The sequence below is a fragment of the Aedes aegypti genome, chromosome 2 (assembly GCF_002204515.2).
Source record: "Aedes aegypti strain LVP_AGWG chromosome 2, AaegL5.0 Primary Assembly, whole genome shotgun sequence".
Taxonomy (NCBI): domain Eukaryota; kingdom Metazoa; phylum Arthropoda; class Insecta; order Diptera; family Culicidae; genus Aedes; species Aedes aegypti.
The window spans coordinates 34798750-34813526 of NC_035108.1; the positions used below are offsets into that span (position 1 = coordinate 34798750).

At 37.9% G+C, this 14777-nt stretch overlaps 1 protein-coding gene across 1 annotated transcript in view; it reads left to right on the forward strand.

Moving 5' to 3' along the window:
* Positions 1–222: 222 nt before the first annotated feature.
* Positions 223–14777, forward strand: part of LOC5565099 — a 36270-nt gene continuing 21715 nt past the window's right edge. The window contains exon 1 of the mRNA XM_001649404.2: positions 223–397. The gene's annotated coding sequence lies outside the window, so the exon portion shown is untranslated. The remainder of the gene's footprint in view (positions 398–14777) is intronic.

A 14777-nucleotide genomic window follows, 5' to 3' on the forward strand; every position in this document is an offset into this window, starting at 1 on the left:
TTCTTTTGATGCAATTTTTTATGCTTCTCCTTTTGCGGTGCATGTTTTGTATTTTGTTTTGCTTGTTGGCCTAGGTCGTGGTCGTCGTCATCGTCGTCGTTGCCGTCTAGCTGTTCTTCTTCGAAAGGAGGAGAGTGCAATAATTCTCGAGAGAAAGAGTGGGATAATCAGATGCGGAGGTGGTTTACGCAGGACATAAGGCCGGACCAAAAGGTGTGCTGCGCTGACGGAGAGTTGTCTAGTAGACCAGTTTGGACGGAGTCGGAGTCTGAGCTTATAAAGGGTTTGCCGGCAATAGATGGTTCCAGTCAGTGTCGGATAGACTCCGGATCTAGTCACGACATAGGGCTTATTCTAGTGTCGAAGAGAAAAACCGTTCTAAGAAAGAGTGCTAAAGGTAAGCAGCTGTTGGTGTTTTTTTTTGAGTGGAACTGTGATATGTTGTACCTGTGATTAAATATAACGGTTAACATCGAAATTCCGATCCCAAAAGTTTTAGGCGAATAAAATTGCAAGAAGTGGAATGAGAATGTTTATATATAAATAATATCTAGAATTAACTAATTAAGGATAGTGCTGAAAATTCAACAAATTCATTGTAGCAGATATCAATCAGTTTACCTATCAAAGATAGAAATAAAACATTAACACTATCGAGGTTGTACAACAAGTTATATGTTTTAGGAGCTTTCGTTGGACCATTTCTACTGTTCATATATGAGCACTGATGGTAAAACAAATGAACATTTAGTGTTGCAATGAATGTGATTGCTCTATGTATTTTGAATAAATTTGAAGAGTTCTGTAAATTCAAATGCACAATTTTTACTTAATTTCAGTACACTTCATTCTGTTACTTTCTCATTAGTTCATTACAATCTAATCCATACAATGTTACAAACAGCGAAGTACACCGTTCATTCAGCAGGGCAATAATGAATGCCGCATGCTATAATGCTAAAATTTATTGTTAAAATATACAGCATATTACTTATGAGCGGTTTCTTCACCATCGCTTAGGCCTTAAACCTGGTTTAATCGGTTGTATGACATTTGCCAGAAAACCATTTGCCAGAAAGCCGTTTGCCAGAATCAATTTGCCAGAATGAACATTTTGCCAGAAAACCATTTGCCAGAATGGACCATTCCCCAGAAAGTCATTTCCCAGAAAGACCATTCCCCAGAAAATAATATTACTCATTACTAAGCTTCCCATAGACATACTAGTGCATGTAAAATACTTCAAATTATTATGATTTCGAGCATATGATGTTTAATCAAATGACAATAATTGTTTCGTAAGATTTTCAAACTATGGTATCATAAGCTTTCAAGCTTTTCATAGTTTCAAAATAAATTTGTTTTCCTGTTGTATTTTTTTATTTTTTGAACTATTTACTCTTTCAGACTATTTCATAATACTCATTAGAGGCAATTATATTGTCAACATTTTATTGAAGATTTTCCCTTCTTTGAGTATTAAGCTGTTCCTTAGAACTAATTTATACAAGGACTTATATGCTTCATGGGAGATTCACCCTTCTTTATATCATTGGTTGTTCTTCTTAATTGTACTGAATAGTTGTTGAAAGTTTTATCAAACAATTTTCCATCATCTCCATTTTCAATATATACAGTGAAAGACAGGTGGACATAAAAATATATCAATGTGGATTAAAGTGAAATAATAGAATGCAAAAATCGTAAAATGATAGTCAATGCTTGTGTCTAACTAAAAGAGGCCATATTGAAAGTTAGTGACTATGAAATTTTTTAACCATGATGTTCATATGATTTGTGATATTCAGTAGTACGAGTGATTTCAAAAACAAAAATCTCCATTACCTATTTGTTTCAGATGGGTACAGGTCGCTAGGCCAAATGCTGTTAGGCCGAAAGTCGTTAGGCCGAACGCCGTTAGACCGAATGCCGTTAGGCCGAAAGGGTCGTTAGGCCGAAAGGGTTCATTAGGCCGAAATAACATTTTTATCATTTACTACCAGAGTAGACAATTCGTCACCACTAAGTAGAAAAAGTCGGCGACGAAATTAAAAGAAGCATCGTCAACGTCACCCAACCAGCGTTGGGATGACGATTTGCCGCAGAGATCCGTGTGGCAGGTACGATTATACTCTATGCCCAGGGAAGTCAATGAATTTTCCATTACGAAAAGATCCTGGACCGACCGGGAATCGAACCCAGACACCTTCAGCAGGACTTTGCTTTATAGCCGCGGACTCTAACCACTCAGCTAAAAAAGGCCCCGAAGAATACACTTTTCAGTCGAACCTAAAAAGTATTTTTGCGTTATAGCTCTTTTTTCTCAGGTCAGTTATTTAGCAAAAAATGGAATATCTGACGACAGTTCCGTCATATATGTTTCACGTTTGTGAAAACTGCATAAAATTATATGCGATAGATTATAACAAAATGGACTAAATCACATAGATCGATGGTTCACGTTGTTTTATACTTGTTATTATATTACAATGATTGAATAATGATTTTCGCAACATCCACGAAGCAAGTTATTTGTTGCAGAAGTGATGCTTGAATTCTATTCAGTTTCGCAAATTATCTGAAAGTTGGTTATACATTGTTTCGTGCTATAAGTACAAATAAGGAGCTGGATTCATTTTGGCAGTAAGCTACTGAGCTCAATATTTGGATAATACCATAATGAATAATTTGACCCGAGAATGACCCCCATGCCAAATTGAATCATGACAGTGCCCATGTAGCTCTGCACCCTAATATGATTATTACCAAAATACTCAAATGATAATATTTTTAATACTTCGGTAGCCTTAGGTTTTCCATAATTTTTTCGATCAAATCAAAGTTGAAAATTCATAACCAAAAAATGATTCTGGGGAATGGTTTTCTGGCAAATGGTCCATTCTGGGGAATGGCTTTCTGGCGAATGGGTACATTCTGGGGACTGATTTTCTGGCAAAAATCATTCTGGCAAATTGATTCTGGCAAAATGGTTTTCTGGCAAATGTCATACAATCGGTTTAATCGTATGGATTAAACGTGGTTTACGGCTTAAGCGAAGGTGAAGAAATCGGCCCTTAGTCAGCCTTATTGAACAACGACAACAGAGCAAAGCCGAGAGCACCATGAATGACAAACCCTGCAAACGTACGTATTGTGACAACGTTCAGGGTTCGTCAAACCTTTCTTATGTAACATGCAACTAATTAAGAACTCCAATATTATGTCCTCGTTTTAGCTAACAGAACTTAATTTTGAATTATTGAATTTTGAAACCAAGTGTTGTATTGCTCTGACTAAGGTATGCTATCACTGAATATAGTCATAAATCGAGTGAACTAGATATATGGCTTTAGGCTCAAACCAATATTTGCTTACTCCTGTTAATTTGTATGAAAAACATCACTATTTATATTATCTTAGTGCTCCCACTGGAACAAATCCTACTACTTACTTGTTTGAAAACTTCAGCAATTATTGCTTTGAAAGATTCTAATAATCTCTTCATGGGGTTCCATGAGATACCTAAAGGGATTCATGGGTTGTTCCATGAATATCTGTAGGTTTTCTACCAGGTATTTTTAAAATTATTTCGACAGGGGTTCACTATAAAATCCCGTAAGTAAATCTCCTGATATTCATCAATAAAAACTTCTGAGAATTCCTTCAGAAATGGTTCTAAGGGTCCCACCACATTTTTTTCCAAATCGAATTCATTCCTTCAAGATTCCTCCAAGAGTTCCTTAAAACATTTGATCGAACAAGACGGTATCCCGCCTTAAGGATTCTTTTTTTTTTTATCTTGGATTTTTCCAAGAAATGGTTCAAATATTCCTCTCATGAATAATTTCAGTGATCCTTTTGAAGAACAACCAAGCAATTTTTCGTGAAATGCTCTAGAAGTTATTACAGAAAAATCGTGCAGAAATTTGCTCAAGAACCTTAAAAACAATGTTTTCGGAATATTTCCAAAAATTTCATTATAGATACCTGCAAAAGTTCCTCCACTTCAATACGATGTGGCCAAATATGAGCTCTATAGCTTTAAAAAAACCATATTGCCGAAGTGAATCAAAAGTGCGAAGAATGGGATCCGGCTCTCCACTTGAATTTTGTGCTAAATTAAATCCTTCATTGATTTCATCAAGAATTTCTTTAGAATGTTATCAATGCGTTCTGACAGTGGTTTCTCCAAAAAAAATCTTAAAGTATCCATTCAGAGATTTTTTCACGGATTTTTTCATTTCAAAGATTAATCAAAGATTATTTCAAATATTGATCATGCTTTCCCGAATTCCTCAAATAATTCTTCTATTATACCATAAAAAATTCTACCAGGTAGTCGTTCAGGAACATTTCTATGGAAAATCCGTCAGAGATGTTTTTTGTTTTGCTTTCTGATTATGTCTTTCAGAAATCTCTCATACATTTTTAACGAGCTCTTGGAAATTTTATTTCTAAAATCCTTCTAAAAACTTCCAAAAGGATTTGCTTTAATTTTTTTCAATGAATTCCTGTATAAGTACAATTTTTGAATTATCACAATTGCCTCCTACCCAATTTTCTTCAAAACTCCTGCATCAATTTGTCCAGAGAACTCATCAAAACATTTGATTAAAATTGATTACAACGCACTCGAAATCTTTGACTTCTTACTCGATAATTGTCGTTAATATTTGGATGGATTATAATTATTTCCAGTTCACCACCTTGTCATTGAAGTTTATTCTGGTCCTTTCTTGAATTGTATCACTTTTCGGGGAAACGGGTCATTCCAGGAATTGGCATTCGGGAAATGACATTCGATGAAACAACATTCGTGCCAATGCCACCAGAATTCGTTGAAATGTCTTCTATTGAACGTGTTTTGCAAAACCATAAAGTTTGATATGTTGCAAGGAAGGTTTCAGAATTATTCTTAAAGCGGCCACTTCCCTGAGGGCACTACATCCCCGGAATATACCAGTAGATGGCCAATGTCGCCAGAAGTAATTGAAATTCCTTCTATTGAACTTGTTTTGCAAAATCATGAAGTATGATGTGTCGTAAGAAAATTTTCAGAATAATTCTAAAAGTAGCCACTTCCCTGGAGATGTCGTTCCCCTCTTCATGGGATTTCTGAGTATCCTGAAACAATTGTGTACCCTCTAGCCTGTCCAAATTCATCTGAAATCATGTTTGACAAATTTTATATTAGTCAGAAAATGAGCTATATGAGAATCGTTCATCCCTTGCAAAATTTCCATTTCTCGCAAGTTTTTTTCCGGTGCATTTCAGTATTTTTTTCTCTAAGGATTACTCAAGCAATGTCTAGATCACTGTGAAATAGACTCTGTTCCAAAAAGGGCATAACAATAAAAAATAGATTGAAACCAAAAGTAAAAACCTAAAATATAATAGTGGGAAAAATATTGAAAAATATTCTAAGAAATACTGATAAAGTCTGCTAAGTGAATAACATCAATTGTTGATTGATTTTCTCATCAAAAACTGCACCATGAATAAAATTAGGAAAAATATGCTTAAACTAGCTTACCCGTCGTGCCTAGCCACGTTCCAACGAAATTTTAAAGCGAAAAGCTAAGTATAAATCACATGTACCAAAATGATGACCGCATGAACGCCAAATCACCTAAATTTATGTTCTGGTTATACTTTATCGAGCACATGGCCCCAATACTGCTGTAGTGTTCTAATCTGAAATAATTTTAGCCTCATGTGCTGTTGTAGTGTTTCTTCTGTTGTGAAACATTTCAAAAATTCCAGAGAATCCATGAATTAGAGAGTAGAATCTTACCAAAAATTCTAGCATATTCTCCTGAATAGCTGTTGTAGTGTTGTATAATTCGTTATCATTTTTCAAAATTGCAGTTGTGATGAAAACACCATCGACTCAGGGAAATATCGAGTCATGAAATAGTAATGTTTTGGAAAGCTGTTTTAAGGGATCATCATAGTAAGCATAGCATTTTGTTTTAACTATGCATCCATGAGTTGATATCGACTCATGGAGGTTTCACTATAAAATACATAAATCTCGAATATTTGGCGCCAATTCATCTCACTTATGTTTATCTTGCTTTTACATAAGTCGAACTCGTTTTTGAGCGTGAGTTGGAACTGAATGAACCCATTTCACATTTTCAACTCCAATCCGATTCAAGTTCGACCGAATTATAATTTGTTCGTGTTTTAGCTACGAACCAAATAAACAGACAACAATGATGAAGGGTTTGAGAATATTCTACGAATTGGAATGAACATCCAGGAAACTCCAGAGTATTCTGTCAAAGAGCTATTATAGTGCCTTACAATTTGTAATTGTAATGTTCCAATGTTAAAATTGACCGTTGTAGTGCTCTTAAATTGCTGTTGTAATGCTCAACGAAACTTGTCGATGAAATATTTCAAAGCGTACTAACAGACATACAACTCTGGGATTTTAGATACAGTATCGGACATATAAAATGCACCAAATCCGTTTTCCCATACAAAATGGATAACTTCAGAGAGCTATATCTCCGCCGAACTACGAACTACAAATTTCCTCAATTTTCAAAAACTATTGTAAAAGTTGTGTGAAAACTTACTTACTTTTGCTGGCTCTAAGTCCTTCAAGACATGACCTGCGTCACAATGTTACGCCAACTAACTCGGTCCATGGCTGCTAACCTCCAATTCCTCGATCGCCTCACACTTCCAAGATCCTGCTCCACTTGGTCAAACCACCTAGCTCGTTGCGCTCCCCTTCGTCTTGTACCGGCCGGATTTGAGCTGAACACCATTTTTGCGGGATTGTTGTCCGGCATTCTCACAACGTGTCCTGCCCATCGTACCCTTCCAGCTTTGGCGACTTTCGTGATACTGGGTTCACCGTAGAGTTGCGCAAGCTCGTGGTTCATTCTTCTCCTCCATACGCCGTTCTCACATACTCCGCCGAAGATCGTCCTAAGTACACGTCGTTCAAAAACTCCTAGCGCTTACAGGTCCTCTTCGAGCATTGTCCACGTCTCATGCCCGTAGAGGACTACCTATCTTATTAGCGTCTTGTACATGGTACACTTAGTACGGAAGTGAAGTTTACCAGACCGCAAGGTCTTGTGGAGTCCATAGTAAGCACGACTTACGGCAATGATACGTCTTCGAATTTCTCTGCTGCAGTTGTTATCCGACGTTATCAATGATCCGAGGTAGACAAATTCGTCCACCACCTCGAACTCATCCCCGTCGATCGTCACGCGTCTGCCTATGCGAGCTCTATCGCGCTCGGTTCCTCCAGCCAGCAGATATTTCGTCTTCGACGTATTTACCTTCAATCCAACCCGATCTGCTTCACGTTTCAGCCTGGTATACTGTTCAGCAACCACCTGGAACGTTCTTCCGACAATGTCCGCGTCATCAGCGAAACAAATGAACTGTCTGGATTTATTGAAGATCATGCCCCGCATGTTGAAGCCCGCCCGTTTCATAACACCTTCTAGCGCAATATTGAACAGGAGGCAGGAAAGATCATCGCCTTGTCGAAGTCCTTTGCGTGTTTCAAACGGGTCCGATAATGCACCCGATATCTTCACACAGCACTGTACACTATCCATCGTTGCTTTGATCAGTCTAGTCAGTTTCCCGGGAAAACCATTCTCGTCCATAATCTTCCATAGCTCTTCGCGGTCGATGGTATCATAGGCCGCTTTGAAATCGATGAATAGGTGGTGCGTAGGGACTTGATATTCGCGACACTTTTGGAGGATCTGCCGCAACATAAAGATTTGGTCTGTCTTCGATCGCCCATCCACAAAACCGGCTTGATAACTTCCCACAAATCTGCTTGCCTGTGGCGAAAGACAGCGGAAGATGATCTGGGAAAGCACTTTATAGGCTGCATTAAGAATGGTGATCGCTCGATAGTTCTCACATTCTAACTTGTCACCCCAGACAAGTGGCCAACCTGTCCGGGCCCATTTTAATAAGTTCCGCTCCAATACCATCCTTTCCAGCTGTTTTGTTGTTCTTGAGCTGTTTGATAGCATCCTTAACTACACCTATTGTGGGAGTTGGCACGTCTCCCTCATACGCCGTACTGATGAAGTCATTCTTCCTGCTGTCTTGATCTTCCTCCTCTGCGCCGTTTAGGTGTTCATCGTAGTGCTGCTTCCACCTTTCAATCACCTCACGTTCGTCCGTCAAGATACCTCCATCCTTATCCCGGCACATTTCGGCTCGCGGCACAAAGCCTTTGCGGGATGCATTTAGTTTCGTGTAGAACTTTCGTGTTTCTTGAGAACGATACAGCTGCTCCATCTCTTCGCACTCCAACTCTTCCAGGCGGCGCTTTTTATCCCGGAATAGATGGGTTTGCTGTCTTCGCTTCTGTTTGTATCGTTCCACGTTTTGACGGGTGCCTTGCTGCAGCATCATCGCCCGCGCTGCATTCTTCTCGTCCAAAACCGTCTGACACTCCTCGTCGAACCAACCGTTCCGTCGATTTGCTTCCACGAACCCAATGGCACCTTCCGCTGCGTTGTTTATGGCTGCTTTGAGACTACTCCAGCAGTCCTCAAGTGGGCTTCGGTGAGCTCTCCCTCTTCCGGCAACGCAGCTTCAAGGCTTTGCGCGTAATCAGTTGCGACTTCGGGTAGCTTGAGTCGTTCCAGGTTGTACCGTGGCGGGCGTCGGTACTGAATGTTGTTCACAACGGAGAGTCGTTGGCGCACTTTAACCGTTACTAGGTAGTGGTCCGAATCGATGTTTGCGCCGCGATAAGTTCTGACGTCGATAATGTCCGAGAAGTGTCTTCCATCAATCAAAACGTGGTCGATTTGCGATTCAGTCTGTTGGGGTGATCTCCAGGTGTACCGATACGGGAGGCTGTGCTGGAAGTAGGTACTACGTATGGTCATGTTTTTGGAGGCGGCGATATCAATCAGTCTAAGGCTGTATTCGTTCGTAAGCTGATGAGCGCTGAACTTCCCTATAATCGGTCTAAATTCCTCCTCCTGGCCAACCTGAGCGTTGAGATCTCCGATATCGATTTTGACATCATGGCTTGGGGTCGTATTCACGTTCCAGCTGCGCGTAGAAAGCGTCCTTATCGTCATCGTCACTTGCTTGGTTGAGGGCTGTGCACGATGATTATGCTGATATTGAAGAAACGGCCTTTGATCCTCAACTTGCACATTCTGTTGTCGATTGGCCACCACCCAATCACGCGCCTCTGCATTTCGCCCATCACGATAAAAGCTGTGCCCAGCTCTTGTCTGTTGCCGCAGCTCTGGTAGATGGTATAACCATCCCTATACGTATGTACCATCGACCCTTTCCAGCAAACCTCCTGCAGCGCTACGATGTCGAACTTGCGGACCCTCAATATTTCGGAAAGAATGCGGGTACTTCCCAAGAAATTGAGAGACTTACAGTTCCATGATCCGAGTTTCCAATCGTTAGTCCGTTTTCGATGCCTGGGTCTATGCCGATTGTTCCGATCCGAATTTACATTGTATGCTTCCTGTACTGATGATTTTTACGGCTGGCTTGTAAGGCCTGCACCAACCCCCTGTCTCGCCGGAGGATCATCGTGCACAGCACTGTTTAGAGTCCCACGCTGGCACTAGGACGATGATCAGCCGCTCCTAACATGGAGAACAGACGCTGTTTTGAGCCACTACTAACATGGAGAACAGACGCTCTGATAAGTTACACCCTCAGAAGAGAGGAGCCCCCCTTCCCTGTCAGCATACGACCAAGGTCCCACCAGGGTTGGTTACCCGATCTTTCCTACGGTGACTCGTACCCCAGGCGGCACCACGGGGAGGTAGGGATAGAAGTTACCGGACAAGAGGCTAAGGACCACAATTGGGATCTATTTTATACCTGCAGGTACGCGAAGTACCAATGGTACGCATTGTCCAGTCATTTACCACCACTGTGTGAAAACAGATAGGTTGAATTTGGACATAAAACATGCACCAAGACACAAAGTGGTGTAGGAGAAAAACTACGCGTCATATCATCTTGGTGTTTTCCACGCATTTGATCATTGAGTGATAAGAATCAAATGCGCTGAAGACACCGAAACGATACGACGCATAGTTTGTCTGATACATCACTTTTTGTCTTGGTGAATTTTTTATGTCAAAATTAAACCTATCTGTAACTTTTAAACCAATAGTTTTCACACAACTTTTTTCAATAGTTATCAAAAATTGAGGTAATTTGTTGTTCGATTCCGAAAAAATGAGAAGAATCGGTTGAGAAACGGCGGAAATATAGCTCTCTCTGACCATTTTGTATGGGAAAACGGATTTGGTGCATTTTATATGTCCGATACTGTATATGATATAACCTAACTTCGATATTACGCAGCGAAAATAAAATCGAATTGCGTCATATCAAAATTTTACTGTATTTACGGTAGGCCAGATAAGGTTGGTTCAAATATTACTCTAAGATTTTTTTTCTGATGTTTAATCGTTTACATACGAGACAACATGTGAAAACGTTTGAATTCCTGTGGTTTCTTTCTATGTTATGGTTTTGAGAATATGTTGAAGTACGGAAGCTTGGAAGCTATTGGAAATTCAGCTGTAGGATGATTTGCAAAGGTTAACGAGCTCAAATTTGGTTGATCTCTGTTTTTTTTCTCTCTGGCATCACATCTCAATTGAGAAAGAGCCTGTGCTTTCACTTAACTGTTCTAATGAGCACTTATAACCCTTCTACTGCTATTAACTGATGTATTTCGTTGCCAATGAAATACTTTTGAATTTGTACATCGTATGGCAAGCACTTTCAACGCCACTGAGATGTTTTTCCCCACACCGAGACGAAAATGGCGCAATCAATCGCTATAGGGTGGAGTGGTAAAATGAACACCTTAAGGATATCATCCTGTTTCTGATAAAAAAAAATCATGCATTAGTATTGCACAACAACAAAATAGGGATATTATCCATAGCAGCAACACGAAGTCAGACTAAAATAGGCAAATTTTCACATATTTTTATCACTAGCAAAAAACGATGGATATGTTAATTAAACCTGCTCTAAGTAGGTGAAATGAACAGTTGTTGGTAGTAAAATAAACATCATGCAAAAAACGTGAGCAGAACTAGTACAGTAAGGACCCGATTTTGTCAGCCCCTCGATTAATTCTGGGCTGACAAAATGGGGAACCTAACAAAATCCGGTCATTTTTTGTTTCCAATTTTTTTAAATTTTGACTTGGTAATATTTGCTTGGCAACCGCGTTTAAAACCTAAATGGGCTTTTAAGGTGGCGGTGGACATGAGGGTAGCCATGTTTTTTTTATCAGGGGAGGAGAAGATCGGTTCTTAAAATTTCATTCAAGATTTTCACGCCAAATCGATCATTCTACACTACCTCTGCCCCCTATTTGCAAGAAACATGCTAAAACTATGTAATACACCCACCCTATTTTTTCACAATAAGTAAAGTGAAAGTCTGAAAGGCGCCTTGTTTCAGTGTTGAGTAACGGGTCTATTTTAATTATTGGCGAATTACCAATTGGGAAAAATCTGAAAATCCGATTCGTTTTTGTTATGGCCAGTAAGACAAATGGGATTAACTTTAATTCCTAGTTAAACATGACCGTGGAATTATTTAAGATTTTTTCCCAGAACACCGAGACTAGAAACTCCTTCAGAAAAGCATCAATAATTGCCTCAAAACTTTTCTTGAAATCCCCTTATGTATAATTCAAAGAATATTTCATTCGAAGTTTTCCAAAATTTTCCTGAAAATTATTTTAAAATTCACACAGAATTGTTTTGAAGATGTTCTTATAGAATTATTTCAGAAAAGTTACAGACATTTCATCAAGGATTTGACCTGTTTTTTTTTCTTGTTTATCTCTAGTTTCCATGAATTATTTTTTGGTTTGTTCTTAATGCAGCAACATTCATAAATTACTTTGCCTCCAGCCATGAACCAATCTGAGAAATTATGCCTATGCATTAGAGTGGTTCAAAACATCGTTTTTGCTCCACACCGCTCATTTGTTTCTACATGAAATTCTGAGTGTCATCCCTCATTTGGATGAAAACTGAGACTGCACAAGCCCTTCAAAGTTTATATAGGAATTACTATGAGAAAAGCAAGCAATTCATTCAATCGGTCAAAGTGTTTGCCCATGTGCTCTTGGAGATTATAACTATGTTGATGCTGCGAGATACATTAATCAGCTACAACTTCGCCAAAAACCGTTTTTAAATCGGACGCCCCTGTAATTAGTTAATGATTTTTGAATGAGTTGCAAAACTTTGGCTGTAATTATTGGGCTGTTCTAGAGCAAAACGATTTATTGAACCAGTCTACTACCCAGGTAACAATTTGAAGCTGCTCAAACGCTTTTATAGCTAATTCAATTCAGCCTTTGTTTGAACAAAAGCTGTTCATAGCCTGCATTCACTGTTGTTCAGCTGTTAAACATCTAATTCTGGCGATTTTATTCAGCCTTAAGCTTAATTGAAGCTATATAGAAGGCTGAAAAAAGGTCTAGCATGCGCTTATTCAGGCCTCTTTCAATTACGATCATTCTATTTTTAGAACAGATGGCAACCTTCGAAAGCTTAACGATCGCTTATTCATCCATTATTCAGCAATTAACCAAAAAAAATTTATTTACCGGTATTTACAGGTTTATAGTTTTGGGTTTTATCAACGCAACTAACAATTTCAAACACATAGTGTAGAAAAGTGCTGGAATTTAAAGATGAAGATTAGTAATTATGTGCCATTGAGATTTGAACTGGGATTCGCTGATTTATAACCACTTACCTTGACATCTGCTCCACATGAGACTGTGTGAACATCATCAACAGCAAGGGGCTAACATATTGTTTTGTTTGAATAAGGGCTATTTTAAAGGCTGAATTGAGGCTGAAGAAGTGATAACAGCGCTATGCAAAAACACTTGAATTAGCTGTCAAAGTGAGTTGTGTTTTTTGTTTCAAAATAGAATCCTCGGTAATTTTTAATTTCTGCTTTTAAATTGTTGTCAACGCAAGTTGGTAATGATTTCGATTTCGTACAGTTAATTAAAAATGTTACGAAGAAATCTGCGTCATCGAGTGTAGTGTTCTATCTTGTTGTTACACAAGGTCATCGATGCCGGATTCAGGATTTTTTTCGACAAATGATAGGCATGTCTGCTTCGGGATGTGAAAATGTTGTTGTTCGATGAAACAGTTTCATAATAATTAATTTTGTATTCGACTCAATGTAGGTATATACTTCGGTATGTATATTTTTATCAACATACAGGTGAACAATTTTTCGACAATGACTGTTGATTTGATTAAAGCTTTAAATAACCTTTAATCAATATCATTCAGGTTGGCTGAACAAAAGTTAAAACTGTAGATGAAAAATAGTTTGTTCAACTCAATATTCAGCTTTGAGTATACTGCTGAATAAGAGTGTTTAATAAGCTATTCTTCAAATTATTGTTCAGCTGACACGGTGTTCAGCCTTGTACACCATTGATCAGCCAATATTCAGCAAATACACTTTCTGTTCAGCTTTCATTGTTACTTGGGTATGTATATAAGATGAATAATTGCTTCAATATATTCTTAGTGAAATTGCTGGTCGAATTTCTGAAAATCTCGGAAGATGTTGGAATCCTTCGATAAGTGTAGCAACTTTTAAAAAACTCAGAAGGGAAATTAGAGGAAGTTCTGAAGGAATCTTTAAAACTGATTATAGAGAAATATCAGAGTAATAAAAAATAGATTTCGAGTCCTTGGTCAAGCTTCATCTAAAATATCCTAAGAAAGCTTCAACAAAACGTATTTTTAAGGGATCTACTAAAGAGTTTATGGTGTTAATGAAGAAAGAATCCTAATAAAGCTTTAACAAGCAAATATTAAAGGAATTTTTACAGGAATGATAAGGAATAATCGACAGCCTAAAGAATAATCTGAATGAATTTAACAAGGAGTAAAAGAAGATAATTATTGAAGTTTTTTTTAAATAAAATAACTCTATACGAATTTCGGGTGAAGTTTGTGAACGAGTTCAAGAGAGAATGCATGAAGAAACTTCATTTATAACAAAAAAAGGCCTTTAATGTACACAATATGTTTCTGATGCAATTTATGAAATTATTCTTTGAACATTTTTGAAAAAAAGATTCACCAAGATTCTGTAGATTGATTTTTGGAGTATTTTTGAGAGAAATTCTCGGAATTCAGAAATGAACATACACACCTACACTTTTTATATTAAATTTGGGGGAGGGATTATTAGAGTATGTTTAAAAACTACAAATTGAACTTTAACACTTCACTTCTGCAAAAAAAAAAATACTAAAATCACTTGTAAGGCGAGCAAATACCTTTAAACTCTAATATATATATCTAATACACACCTAGTTTTTAGTAAAATTTGTTCATCGTCCAGAGGAGTGGAGGCATTTAAACTGCTCCCTATGGCTACGTCCATGCGTAAATGACACTAAACATCATCATCAGTTTAAATGTCAACGTGGTAAAACATGATTGTTTACAAATATAAAATAGGCTAGCTAGTAGACGTAGCATTTCAAATCACGTCGATAAAATGAGAGGCGCTGAAAAAAATACATACAATTATTTTTTTTATAAAACTTCTTTTTTCTTTGTTTGAGTTATAAAGTAGGTTTATAAAATAAAGATTCAGCTTCAAAACATTCATATGTAGTGCAATCAAACAAATATTTTTAATGCTTTAAATAATTATGTGAACATTATATTCATGTCTTAATAAATAAATTTATAAATAAA